Source organism: Salvelinus namaycush, unplaced genomic scaffold (genome assembly GCF_016432855.1).
Source record: "Salvelinus namaycush isolate Seneca unplaced genomic scaffold, SaNama_1.0 Scaffold363, whole genome shotgun sequence".
Classification (NCBI taxonomy): Eukaryota; Metazoa; Chordata; class Actinopteri; order Salmoniformes; family Salmonidae; genus Salvelinus; species Salvelinus namaycush.
In genome coordinates, this window is record NW_024060597.1 from 61875 (window position 1) to 75219 (window position 13345).

A 13345-nucleotide genomic window follows, 5' to 3' on the forward strand; every position below is an offset into this window, starting at 1 on the left:
ATTTATCATGTGGAGGTTTCATTCAGATCTCTTTTTTTAAAAACACTCTGTCTTTGGCAGGAGAAAGACCAGACTCAGAGGAACCAGAGCCAGGGACGTCCAAACCAACAAGAAGACACCAGTGTTCCCTCTGTGGAAAGTGTTTTAACCAGTTAAGGGACCTGTACCGACATGAGAGAATACACACAGGGGAGAAATCTTACCACTGCTCGCAGTTTGGAAAGAGTTTTAACTGGTCAGGGGATCTGAAAAAACATGAGAAAATACACACAGGGGAGAAGCCTTACCAATGCTTGCAGTGTGGCAAGTGTTTTAAACAGTTAGGGGATCTGAAAAAACATGAGATAATACACTCAGTGGAGAAGCCTTACCACTGCTCCCAGTGTGGAAAGTGTTTCAACCGGTCATGTCATCTGAAAGAACATGAGATAATACACACAGGGGAGAAGCCTTACCACTGCTCCCAGTGTGGCAAGTGTTTTAACAGGTCAGGGAACCTGAAAGAACACGAGAGAATACACACAGGGGAGAAGCCTTACCACTGCTCCCAATGTGGAAAGAGTTATAACCATTTAAGGACCCTGAAAGTTCATGAGATAATACACACAGGGGAGAAGCCTTACCACTGCTCCCAGTGTGGCAAGTGTTTTAACAAGTTAGGGAACCTGAAACAACACAAGAGAATACACACAGGTGAGAAGCCTTACCAATGCTCCCAGTGTGGAAAGTTTTTCAGCCAGTCAGGGGATCTGAAAAAACATGAGATAATACACACAGGGGAGAAGCCTTACCACTGCTCCCAGTGTGGAAAGTGTTTCAACCGGTCAGGGCACCTGAAAGAACATGAGATAATACACACAGGGGAGAAGCATTACCACTGCTCCTAGTGTGGCAAGTGTTTTAACAGGTCAGGGAACCTGAAAAAACACGAGAGAATACACACAGTGGAGAAGCCTTACCACTGCTCCCAGTGTGGAAAGTGTTTTAACAGGTCAGGGAACCTGAAAAAACACGAGAGAATACACACAGTGGAGAAGCCTTACCACTGCTCCCAGTGTGGAAAGAGTGAGCGTGTGGAAAGAGTTTTAACCAATTAAGCAGAACAAGAACACATGAGACTGCACATAGAGGAGAAGGCTTACAAAAGCTCAGACTGTGGGAAAACCATATGAAATTGCTTCTTCCAATTATTGATAAACATGTACCTGTTAAGAAACTGACTGTTAGATCTGTTAAGGCTCCATGGGTTGATGAGGAATTTAAAAACTGCATGTTTGAAAGAGTTGGGGCAAAAGGAGTGGCTAATAAGTCTGGCTGCACATCTGGCTGGCTTATGTACTGCAATTGGAGAAACTTTTTATCCCCTACTGAGGATCACCCCGCCCAGAGTGATGTCCCTTAACTTTAATACCACATAAGCTCATAATTAATAGTTGCTAATACAAAGACACCTCGCGGCACAACGCCTCTCCTCTATTTCACATAGATAGTTTGTGTGTATGCATTGATATGTAGTCTACGTGTGCCTTTTACAAAATGTATGTAGTTCTGTCCTTGAGCTGTTCTTGTCTATTGATGTGCTGTATTATGTGTCATGTTTTGTGTGGACCCCAGGAAGAGTAGCTGCTGCTTTTGCAACAGCTAATGGGGATCCTAATAAAATACCAAACTCTGTTATTCTCTCTGAGCTCAGAAATAAAGAATCTTGGTTTGACTTGGACTCCAGCAGATCCTTATTTTGTAATATCCACCACAACTCGCCCACAGATTGCTGTTTCATCATTGTCTCAATGAAGACTTCCTCATTCCACTTTCCTGAGGGCATTTACAAACCTCCCACTGGTTGAATAAACATTGTTTCCACGTCAAATTAAAATTAATCTTTAACATTGATGAACCTTCACCTTCTTCATCCCTAAACTAGTAACATTAACTATTGTATATTGTTATTCTCAGTGACCTTCCTGGCCTTATGAAATCCTAGCTAAATATAATGTTCCCACCAGTTTTCATGTCTTTCGTTATGCAAACATTTGTTTATTCAATTCTAATACTCATTAAAAACCTCTTTGGGCTAGGGGCCGGTATTTTGACGTGCGGATGAAAAGCGTGTCCAAAGTAAACTGCCTGCTACTCAGGTCCAGAAGCTATGTATTTGCATATAATTAGTAGGTTTGGATAGAAACCACTCCAAAGTTTCTAAAACTGTTAAAATAATGTCTGTGAGTATAACAGAACTGAAATGGCAGGCGAAACCCCTAGGACAACCCCCCCCCCCTCCCCCCAAAAAATGCTACCACTGATTTCAATGGCTTGCAGTATTATAATAAGGCAAAATCCTCCCCAATTGCAGTTCCTAGGTTTTTTTTCTTTTTCTCCGGTAAAGACAATAACGTTTCTCCGTCTTAAATTGTATTGTTTATTTACGTATTAGGGTACCTAAGGTTTGATTATAAACGTTGTTTGACTTGTTTGGAAAAGTTCATTAGTAACGTTTGGGATTCATTTTGTATGCATTTTGATGGAGGGAAACAGATTGGATTATTGACTGAAGCGCGCCAGCTAAACTGAGTTTTTATGGATATAAAGAAGGACTTTATCGAACAAAAGGACCATTTGTGACGTAACTGGGACCTTTTCGAGTGCCAACAGAAGAAGATCTTCAAAGGTAAGGCATATATTATATCGCTATTTCTGACTTTCGTGTCGCAACTCCCTGGTTGAAAATGATTTGTTATGTATTTGTATGCGGGGCGCTGTCCTCAGATAATCGCATGGTTTGCTTTCGCCGTAAAGACTTTTTGAAATCTGACACCTTGGCTGGATTAACAAGAATTTAATCTTTATTTTGATGTATAACATATATTTTCAAGAATGTTAAATATTTGAATTTGGTATTTTTTAATTGCGCGTTCTGCAATTTCACCGGATGTTGGCCAGATGGGACGCTAGCTTCCCAACTACCCCAAAGAGGTTTTAAGATGAATGTTGTTTTAATTCTATATGGGTCATGCATTGCTTTGGTCTGGTGTTCTCTTATGGGTCAATGTTTTTAATTAGAATATAGCAATGAGGCTCTCTCCTCAATCACTGACAGTTTCTTTGGAAAGTATTCAGAACCCTTGACTTTTTTCACATTTTGTTACGTTACAGCCTTATTCAAAAATGGATTAAATAAAATTATTTTCTCAGCAATCTACACATAATAGCCCATAATGACAAAGTGGAAACAAGTTTTTTATACATTTTTGCAAATGTTTTAAACACACACAAATTATTTACATAAGTATTCAGACCCTTTGCTATATGAGACTCATAATTGAGCTCAGGTGCATCCTGTTTCCATTGATCATCCTTGAGATGTTTCTACAACTAGATTGGAGTCCACCTGTGGTAAATTCAATTGATTGGACATGATTTGGAAAGGCACACACCTGTCTATATAAGGTTCCACAGTTGAAAGTGCAGATCAGAGCAAAAACCTAGCCATGAGGTTGAAGGAATTGTCCGTAGAGCTCCGAGACAGGATTGTGTTGAGGCACAGATCTGGGGAAGGGTACCATAACATTTCTGCAGCATTTAAGGCCCCTGATTTAGCCCCCTGCAGTAAAAGGTTATTCATGGAGTAAAATGATCTGTTTAAGTCATTAGTAAAGGGCACATCGTTAAGAATACAGTTATCTTTTATTTTGTGGTCTATATCCTGTCAATCATTTATTCCTTCATAAACAGAAAACATATGTCTGCCTAAACACAACATGTATTCAAGGGCCCCTCTAGGTTCACAACCTCTTGACCATTACATCTGGATAGCTGACAACTATTTTTAAAAGGGTAAAAGTGATCTGTTTAGGTCGTCAGTAAAGGAAGCATAGTTAAAGAGTACAATTAACCTTTCAAAGAGGATGGTGTGAGGCCTCTGGGGCTTATTTTGGTGGGGTTGACTGAGACATCCCTCGGACACTCTTTTATGGGGGGTAAAATGTATCTGTTTAGGTCATCAGTAAAGGGGACATCTTAAAGATTACAATGACCCTTTCAAGACAGACATCCCCCGGACATCCCCCCATAACTATTTTTAAAAGGGTAAAAATTATCTGTTTAGGTCGTTAGTAAAACATATGTTTTGAAAGACACCTGGGGGTCCAGGTTGTTAGTTATTTTGTGTACATGTAACCGATGTGAAATGGCTAGCTAGTTAGCGGTGGTGCGCGCTAGCAGCCTTTCAGTCGTTGACGTCACTTGCTCTGAGACATTGAAGTAGTGGTTCCCCTTGCTCTGCAAGGGCCGCGGCTTTTGTGGAGCGATGGGTAACGATGGGTGACTGTTGTTGATGTGTGCAGAGGGTCCCTGGTTCGCGCCTGGGTATGGGCGAGGGGACGGACGTAAAGTTATACTGTTACATACATATAGTTCCCCTGTGTGCAAGGGCCCCCCTAGATTCACAACTTCTTGACCCTTAACATTCCCAGCCAAGGGGAGAGATAGAGGGAGAGAAAGAGAGAGAGATATATTTCATTGAAGGTAAATGACATTTTCTTTCAAACCTTTTATTTTATTCAAAAACTTTAGTACAGTCATTTAAACATACATATTACAATTATTAAAGTTTACTATGTAATATTAAATACTAAATTATGTCACTAATGTTTTTTTACTAAAGAACTTTATATAAATCATACATGTTATTATTACATGTAGCAACACAACATGACAACAACATGGTTGCAACCCCACATAACAACAACATGGTAGCAACACAACATGGTAGCAACGCAACATGGTAACAACACCACATAACAACAACATGGTAGCAACACAACATGGTAGCAACACCACATAACAACAACATGGTAGCAACCCAACATAACAACAACATGGTAGCAACACCACATAACAACAACATGGTAGCAACACCACATGACAACAACAAGGTAGCAACACAACATGGTAGCAACAACATATAACAACAACATGGTAGCAACACAACATGGTAGCAACACTACATGGTAGCAACACAATATAACAACAATATGGTAGCAACACAACATGGTAGCAGCACCACATAACAACAACATGGTAGCAACACCACATAACAACAACATGTTAGCAACACCACATAACAACAACCTGGTAGCAACACCACATGGCAGCAACACAACATGGTTGCAACACCACATGACAACAACATGGTAGCAACACAACATGACAACAACATGGTAGCAACACCACATGGTTGCAACACCACATGACAACAACATGGTAGTAACACAACATGGTAGCAACACAACATGGTTGCAACACCACATGACAACAACATGGTAGTAACACAACATGACAACAACATGGTAGCAACACCACATGGTTGCAACACCACATGACAACAACATGGTAGCAACACAACATGACAACATGGTAGCAACACCACATGACAACAACATGGTAGCAACACTACATGACAACATGGTACAAACATTATTGGGCACAGACAAGAGCACAAAGGCAAGAAGGTAGAGACAACAATACATCACGTGAAGCAGCCACAACTGTCAGTAAGAGTGTCCATGATTGAGTCTTTGAATGAAGAGATGGAGATAAAACTGTCCAGTTTAAGTGTTTCTTGCAGCTTGTTCCCATCGCTAGCTGCAGCGAACTGAAAAGAGGAGCGACCCAGGGATGTGTGTGCTTTGGGGACCTTTAACAGAATGTGACTGGCAGAATGGGTGTTGTATGTGGAGGATGAGGGCTGCAGTAGATATCTTAGATAGGGGTGAGTGAGGCCTAAGAGCGTTTTATAAATAAGCATTAAACCAGTGGGTCTTGCGACTGGTATACAGAGATAACCAGTTTACAGAGGAGTATAGAGTGCAGTGAGGTGTCCTATAAGGAGCATTGGTGGCAAATCTGATGGCCGAATGGTAAAGAACATCTTGCCGCCCAATGTATCCTACCATGACTATATCCAACTCTACTCCATGTGTTGCCACTATCATGTATCCTACCATGACTATATCCAACCCAACTCCATGTGTTGCCACTATCATGTATCCTACCATGACTATATCCAACCCAACTCCATGTGTTGCCACTATCATGTATCCTACCATGACTATATCCAACCCAACTCCATGTGTTGCCACTATCATGTATCCTACCATGACTATATCCAACCCAGCTCCATGTGTTGCCACTATCATGTATCCTACCATGACTATATCCAACCCTACTCCATGTGTTGTCACTATCATGTATCCTACCATGACTATATCCAACCCAACTCCATGTGTTGCCACTATCATGTATCCTACCATGACTATATCCAACCCAACTCCATGTGTTGCCACTATCATGTATCCTACTTGGCTGAAGCTTTGATCCAGAGGAAGAGGTATTGAGGAGCAGGGAGGTTAAAGGTCACTTCAGGATACAGCTGTTACTCTACACTATCTTTAGATAATCCAGTAATGAGAGAAACTGAATAGAATATTTAGGGCCCTATCAAATCCGTTTTCTTTTCTTTTTTTAACCTAATTACATTTTCTCAGTTTAGTTTTTCCAGGTTTCTGATTTGTCCCTGTTTTTCTGTTTTTCTCTCTAAATCACACTGTTAATAGAAAAACAACAACAATGGATGTTCTAAGTCCACAACAATACTTAAACCACATCAGGAGACCACTTTTGAAGTCTGAGAAAAATCTAAGAAATGTTCATTTTTGTGTGTAGATACCCTTTAATGTTAGTGGCACCAGCAAGAGCCTTGCTTGGTTTGTGGTGTCTCTGTAGCACACATGTGATTGCAGAGTCTGCTGAACAAATCACAACAGGATTGATGCAAATAATCATGATATCATTCTGTCAGGTAGGCATAGACTACTTTGTAGTTAACATTTAATTGACAAGGTTTGTGGGAAAGCTTTTCTATCAACCAGAAGATGGTTGTCATTAGCATAATCGCCCAACAGCTAAACATAATGGTAGACAAATGCACTCAGACAGGGGCATTTCAGGGCTGTTTCCTCTTCAGGAAGTTGAAGGAAAATACAAATCACTTAGGCTAATTTAGACGACTTGCAGGCAGTGGGTTCAGAATAACTATGACATAAAATTTAAAACTCTTTAATCTGTCACCTAATCCTACCTAATGGGCAGGTCAGCCCTGGAGTAAAGTATTGGCTGTAAGAGAAAACATAACATCTGTTTTTTTTATTTTTATTAGCTCTCATGACATTGCTTGCAAGAATAAACATTGTAATTAATATTTTTCCAATCTGCGTTACCCACCCCAGTCAGCAGATGGCGATTTGAGTCTTTCAGGTGATGCTGCTTGTGTGACGTATAATCTAGTGGACCGAACTGGAGGCTTCTTCAACAGCGACAAAAGGCTTCTGATTCAACCAACGTGGTGATTTGCTAGCGAACCTAAAACCGAAACATTGAAGCGCTTTAGACCAATCTTGTGTATTTTACTCTTAGTGTTTTGAATATAATTCTGTTTACTTGTCTACTAGTTCATTTAAACGTAATTTGCTTGTTAAATTTGCAAATGTGGTAAACTGATAATGCACTAGGCTAATCGACCGGAGCATGAGTTCACTAAGCTCGGCGGAGAAAGAAGCTCTGATGAAAGGAGAGGAAGAAGCTTTCAGGATGAATAAGGAGGAAGAGGAAGCTATCACATTGAAAGAAGAAGAGGATGATATTACAGTGAAAGAGGAAGATGGGGAAGAGGTTGTCAAAGAACATGGCCAAGATGTTCAAATGTTCATAAATGACCAGCATGGTCAAATAATAATAATCACAGTAGTTGTCGAGGGTGCAGCACCTCAGGAGTAAATGTCAGTTGGCTTTTCATAGCCGATCATTAAGAGTATCTCTACCGCTCCTGCGGTCTCTAGAGAGTTGAAAACAGCAGGTCTGGGACAGGTAGCACGTCCGGTGAACAGGTCAGGGTTCCATAGCCGCAGGCAGAACAGTTGAAACTGGAGCAGCAGCACGGCCAGGTGGACTGGGGACAGCAAGGAGTCATCATGTCAGGTCGTCCTGAGGCATGGTCCTAGGGCTCAGGTCCTCCGAGAGAGAAAGAGAGAATTAGAGAGAGCATATTTAAATTCACACAGGACACCGGATAAGACAGAAGTACTCCAGATATAACAAACTGACCCTAGCCCCCCGACACATAAACTAATGCAGCGTAAATACTGGAGACTGAGACAGGAGGGGTCAGGAGACACTGTGGCCCCCTCCGATGATACCCCGGACAGGGCCAAACAGGAAGGATATAACCCCACCCACTTTGCCAAGGCACAGCCCCCACACCACTAGAGGGATATCTTCAACCACCAACTTACCATCCTGAGACAAGGCCGAGTATAGCCCACAAAGATCTCAGCCACGGCACAACCCAGACAGGAAGATCACGTCAGTGACTCAACCCACTCAAGTGACGCACCCCTCCTAGGGACGGCATGAAAGAGCACCAGTAAGCCAGTGACTCAGCCCCTGTAATAGGGTTAGAGGCAGAGTATCCCAGTGGAGAGAATTGGAATTGACCCTATACATTTGCAACACAAACAATATTTGACAAAATCATGATGACAAAGGCCATTTTAGACATATTCATGCCTCTTGATTGTAATAGATGGTCCTAAGTTTACGTCTGTTTGCTGTTCTCGTTCACACGGGAGAGAGACGTGACTATCGTGGATCCTCTGGGGAGCCTCAACAACATCCTGATGCTGATGGGGCAGAGAAGAATCTCTCCAGATCAGAACACCAGATGGTACAGCTTGGTTTGTTCTAGAATACAGCTTGCTCTATCGGGGTCTGGGCTGCGTTTCTGTAAAGCACTTCATGACAACAGTGACATCAGCATCCATAATGATATATGTCTGTGTCCCCTCTTTATGGTTACCAGGACAACGCTAGCCCTTTCACCCTCCCGGAGTCCCCGTGTCGTGCCTCTCCCGTTAGCGCCTTACTGCTGGGTATGAAGAGGTTGTCTGTGCTGCTGGTGGACTGCAGGAAAACAACGGGGATGAGTGGAACTGTGAGAGGAGGAGAAGAGAAGAAAGGATCAGATTTGACTCATCAAAGTAAGTGCTGTAGTTTAGTTTGAACAAATACAATAGATCTGCCCACTTGTATCTGTTACCAGGACAACCAGCAGAGTTCTGTTAGTTGACAGGAAGATAGACTGGTGGATATGGATGTTATGAATATCATAACACTGAAAAAGGATTCTGCCAATGGAAAGAGAGAAACCAATAGACCATATAAAACCTTGATGAAAGTTAGCTTTAGAGAGAAAGTTTCAAGATGATCCAATGTAAGCTGCTTGTTTTACAAAAACTTTTCCTTAAAACATTATGGATGTTGCATTGCCTGTCCCAGTCAACCCCCCCTATCTTTACAAGACTGTAGAACAGGCAAACTAAACTCCAGACACTGGTAATTAATGAACTAATACTGGAGGAAAGCTGTGATCAGGCTGCCCACTCAAGAGAAAGCTTCAAACTGTAACCAGTGCCTACAACCTTGTTCAGGTTATCAGTCAACCTACCAGGGTAGTTACAAACAGTAGAGGAATGAAATCATCAACATGTTTTGATCATATCTTTACTAATGCTGCAGAAATGTGTTTTAAAGCAGTTTCCAGATCCATCAGATGTAGTGATCACAATATAGTAGCCATGTCTAGGAAAGCCACAGTTCCAAAGGCTGGGCCTAATATTGTGTAAAAGAGGTCATACAATACGTTTTGTAGTGATTCCTATGTTTTTAATGTAAATAATATTTGTTGGTCCGTGGTGTGTAATGATGAGCAACCAGACGCTGCCCTTGACACATTAGAAAATGCTTATCCCAGTTACTAATAAGCATGCACCCGATAAGAAAATGACTGCAAAAACTGTTAAATCCACGTGGATTGATGAGGAATCAAAAAATGGTATGATGAAGAGGGAGGCAAAAGAGATGGCAAATAGGTCTGGCTGTATAACTGATTGGCAAACGTATTGCAAATTGAGAAATCATGTGACTAAACTGAATAAAAAGAAGAAGAAACTACACTATGAAACAAAGATAAATGACATGAAGAATGATAGTAAAAAGCTTTGGAGCATCTTAAATGACATTTTGGGCAAAAAAATCAACAATGACATGTCACTGGTGTCTGACAACGTGGATGGAAAATTGAGGATAATAGCGGCCGATATTGCCACTCCTATTTGCCTTGTCTTTAATTTAAGCCTACTATAAAGTGTGTGCCCTCAGGCCTGGAGGGAAGCTAAAGTCATTCCACTAACCAAGAATAGTAAAGCTCCCTTTACTGGCTTAAATAGCCGACCAATCAGCCTATTACCAACCCTTACATTTTTGGGAAAAAATAGTTTGGCCAGATACAATGCTATTTTACAGTAAACAAATTGAGACTTTCAGCTTATAGGGAAGGACATTCAATAAGCACAGCACTTACAAATGACTGATTGGTTGAGAGAAATTGATGATGATAAAAATATTGTTTGGGCTGTTTTGTTAGACTTCAGTGCGGCTTTTGACAATATCGATCATAGTCTGCTGCTGACAAAAACGTATGGCCTTACACCCCCTGCTATATTGTGGATAAAGAGTTCAAAAAAAGCTCACCTTTCTTTAACTAGGCAAGTTGGTTAAGTACAAATTCGTATTTTCAATGACGGCCTAGGACTGCCTTGTTCAGGGGCAGAACGACAGAGTTTTACCTTGTCAGCTCGGGGATAAGATCCAGCGACCTTTTGGTTACTGGCCTAACGCTCTAACCACTAGGCTACCTGCCGCCCCAGAGCCACCTGTCTAACAGAACACAGAGAGTGTTCTTTAATGGAAGCCTGTACAACAAAATCAAGGTAGAATCAGGAATTCCCCAGGGCAGCTGTTTGGCACCTGCTTGTTTCAATCTTTACCAACAACATGCCAATGACATTTGAGTAAAGCCTGTGTGTCTGTATGCGGATGACTCAACACTGTACACGTCAGCTACCACGGCAACTGAAATGACAGCAACACTTAACAAAGAGCTGCAGTTAGTTTCAGAATGGGTTTCAAGGAATAGTTAGTTAGTCCTAAATATTTCAGATTACCTTAAATTACATGGGCTACTATGCTAATTCTGTAGCGGTATTGTTAGAGGGTGGTAAAGATAAAGTTTTGTTGGGGCGCCAGGCAGGTATTAACCCTAGTTATTAAAGGTAGTTAATACCTATTATAACATTATTATTATTTAAACCGAAAGGATGAAAGTAGAATAGATAGTGTAGCGCTTCCAGACACATTCTAAACATGATGGAGTCTTAAAGGAGGACTGTAGCATCTAATGATGAAACATGATGGAGTCTTAAAGGAGGACTGAAGCATCTAATGCTGAAACATGATGGAGTCTTAAAGGAGGACTGAAGCATCTAATGATGAAACATTGTGGAGTGTTACAGGAGGACTGTAGCATCTAATGATGAAACATTATGGAGTCTTACAGGAGGACTGTAGCATCTAATGATGAAACATTATGGAGTCTTAAAGGAGGACTGTAGCATCTAATGATGAAACATAATGGCGTCTTAAAGGAGGACTGTAGCATCATGAGGTAGTCACCTGGAATGCATTTCAATTAACATGTGTACCTTTTTAGAAGTTAAGGTGTGGAATTTCTTTCCTTAAAACCTGTTTGGGATAGGGGGCAGCATTTTCACATCCAGGTTGAAAGTGTGCCCAAAGTAAACTGCCTGCTACTCAGGCCCAGAAGCTAGGATATGCATATAATTGGTAGATTTGGATAGAAAACACTCAAAAGTTTCTAAAACTGTTAAAATAATGTCTGTGAGTATAACAGAACTTATTTGGCAGGTGAAACCCCGAGGACAAACCATCCAGGAGGAATTTTCTTTTTGTTGAGTTGACTATGTTTTCAATTGTTTTTTTGTGGCACTTTTCTTTGGCACTTGGTTGCAGTTCCTATTGCTTCCAGTAGATGTCAACAGTCTTTAGAAATTGGTTGATGTTTTTCTTAAGAGAAATGAAGAAGTACGGCTATTCAGAACGAGGGTCCAGCCTAGTGCTCTCTAATGTTTTGATGCGCGCTCCAGGTCACATGCTTCACGTTGTTTTTATCCGGTATTGAACACAGTTTATCCCATCTTAAATTTTATCGATTATTTACATTTTAAAATACCTGAAGTGTGATTAGGAAAGTTGTTTGAAATGTTTGGACAGCGTTTACAGGTAACTTATTAGATATTTTGTAGTCATGTTGGGCGAGTTGGAACCGGTGTTCCAAATAAATGGACATTTTGGAGATATAACGACGGAATTAATCGAACAAAAGGACCATTTGTGATGTTTATGGGACATATTGGAGTTCCAACAGAAGAAGCTCTTCAAAAGTAAGGCATGAATTATATCGTTATTTCTGAGTTTTGTTTCGCGCCTGGCGGGTTGATATATGATTGTCATGTGTTTGTTTGATGGGGTGCTGTCCTCAGATAATCGCATGGTTTGCTTTTGCCGTAAAGCCTTTTTGAAATCTGACACAAGTTAAACTTGAATTTGGTGAATTGCACTTGTGAATGCATGAAAGTTAAATATTTCTAATAAAAAATATATATATTTCGCGCTCTGCAATTTCACCGGATGTTGTCGAAACGTTCCGCTAGTGGAACCCCTAGCCATAACAGGTTTTAATGTGTTTGAGCCAATCAGTTGTGTTGTGACAAGGTAGGGGTGGTATACAGAAAATAGCCCTGTTGGGTAAAAGACGAAGTCCATATTATGTCAAGAACAGCTCAAATAAGCAAAGAGAAACAACAGTCCATCATTACTTTTAGGACCATCACAGGAATGGGAGACCCAGAGTTACTTCTGATGCATAAGTTCATTAGAGTTACCAGCCTTAGAAATTGCAGCCCAAATAAACGCTTCACAAAGTTCAAGCAACAGACATCTCAACATCATCGGTTCACAGGAGACTTCGTGAATCAGGCCTTCATGGTCGAATTGCTGCCAAGGAACCACTACTAAAGGACACCAATAAGAAGAGACATGCTTGTGCCAAGAAACACGAGCAATGGACATTAGACCGGTGGATATCTGTCCTTGGGTCTGATGAGTCCAAATTTGAGATTTTTGGTTCCGAGCGTCATGTCTTTGTGAGATGTGAGGGAGGTGAACGGATGATCTCCGCATGTGTGGTTCCCACCGTGAAGCATGGAGGAGGAGATGTGATGGTGTGCGGGTGCTTTGCCGTTGACAATATCAGTGATTTATTTATTCAAGTCACACTTAATCAGCATGGCTACCACATCATTGACCTTGGTCA

At 41.1% G+C, this 13345-nt stretch overlaps 1 pseudogene; it reads left to right on the plus strand.

The window, feature by feature from the left end:
• LOC120040563 overlaps positions 1-13345 on the plus strand; it is an 88916-nt pseudogene that overhangs the window by 52887 nt on the left and 22684 nt on the right.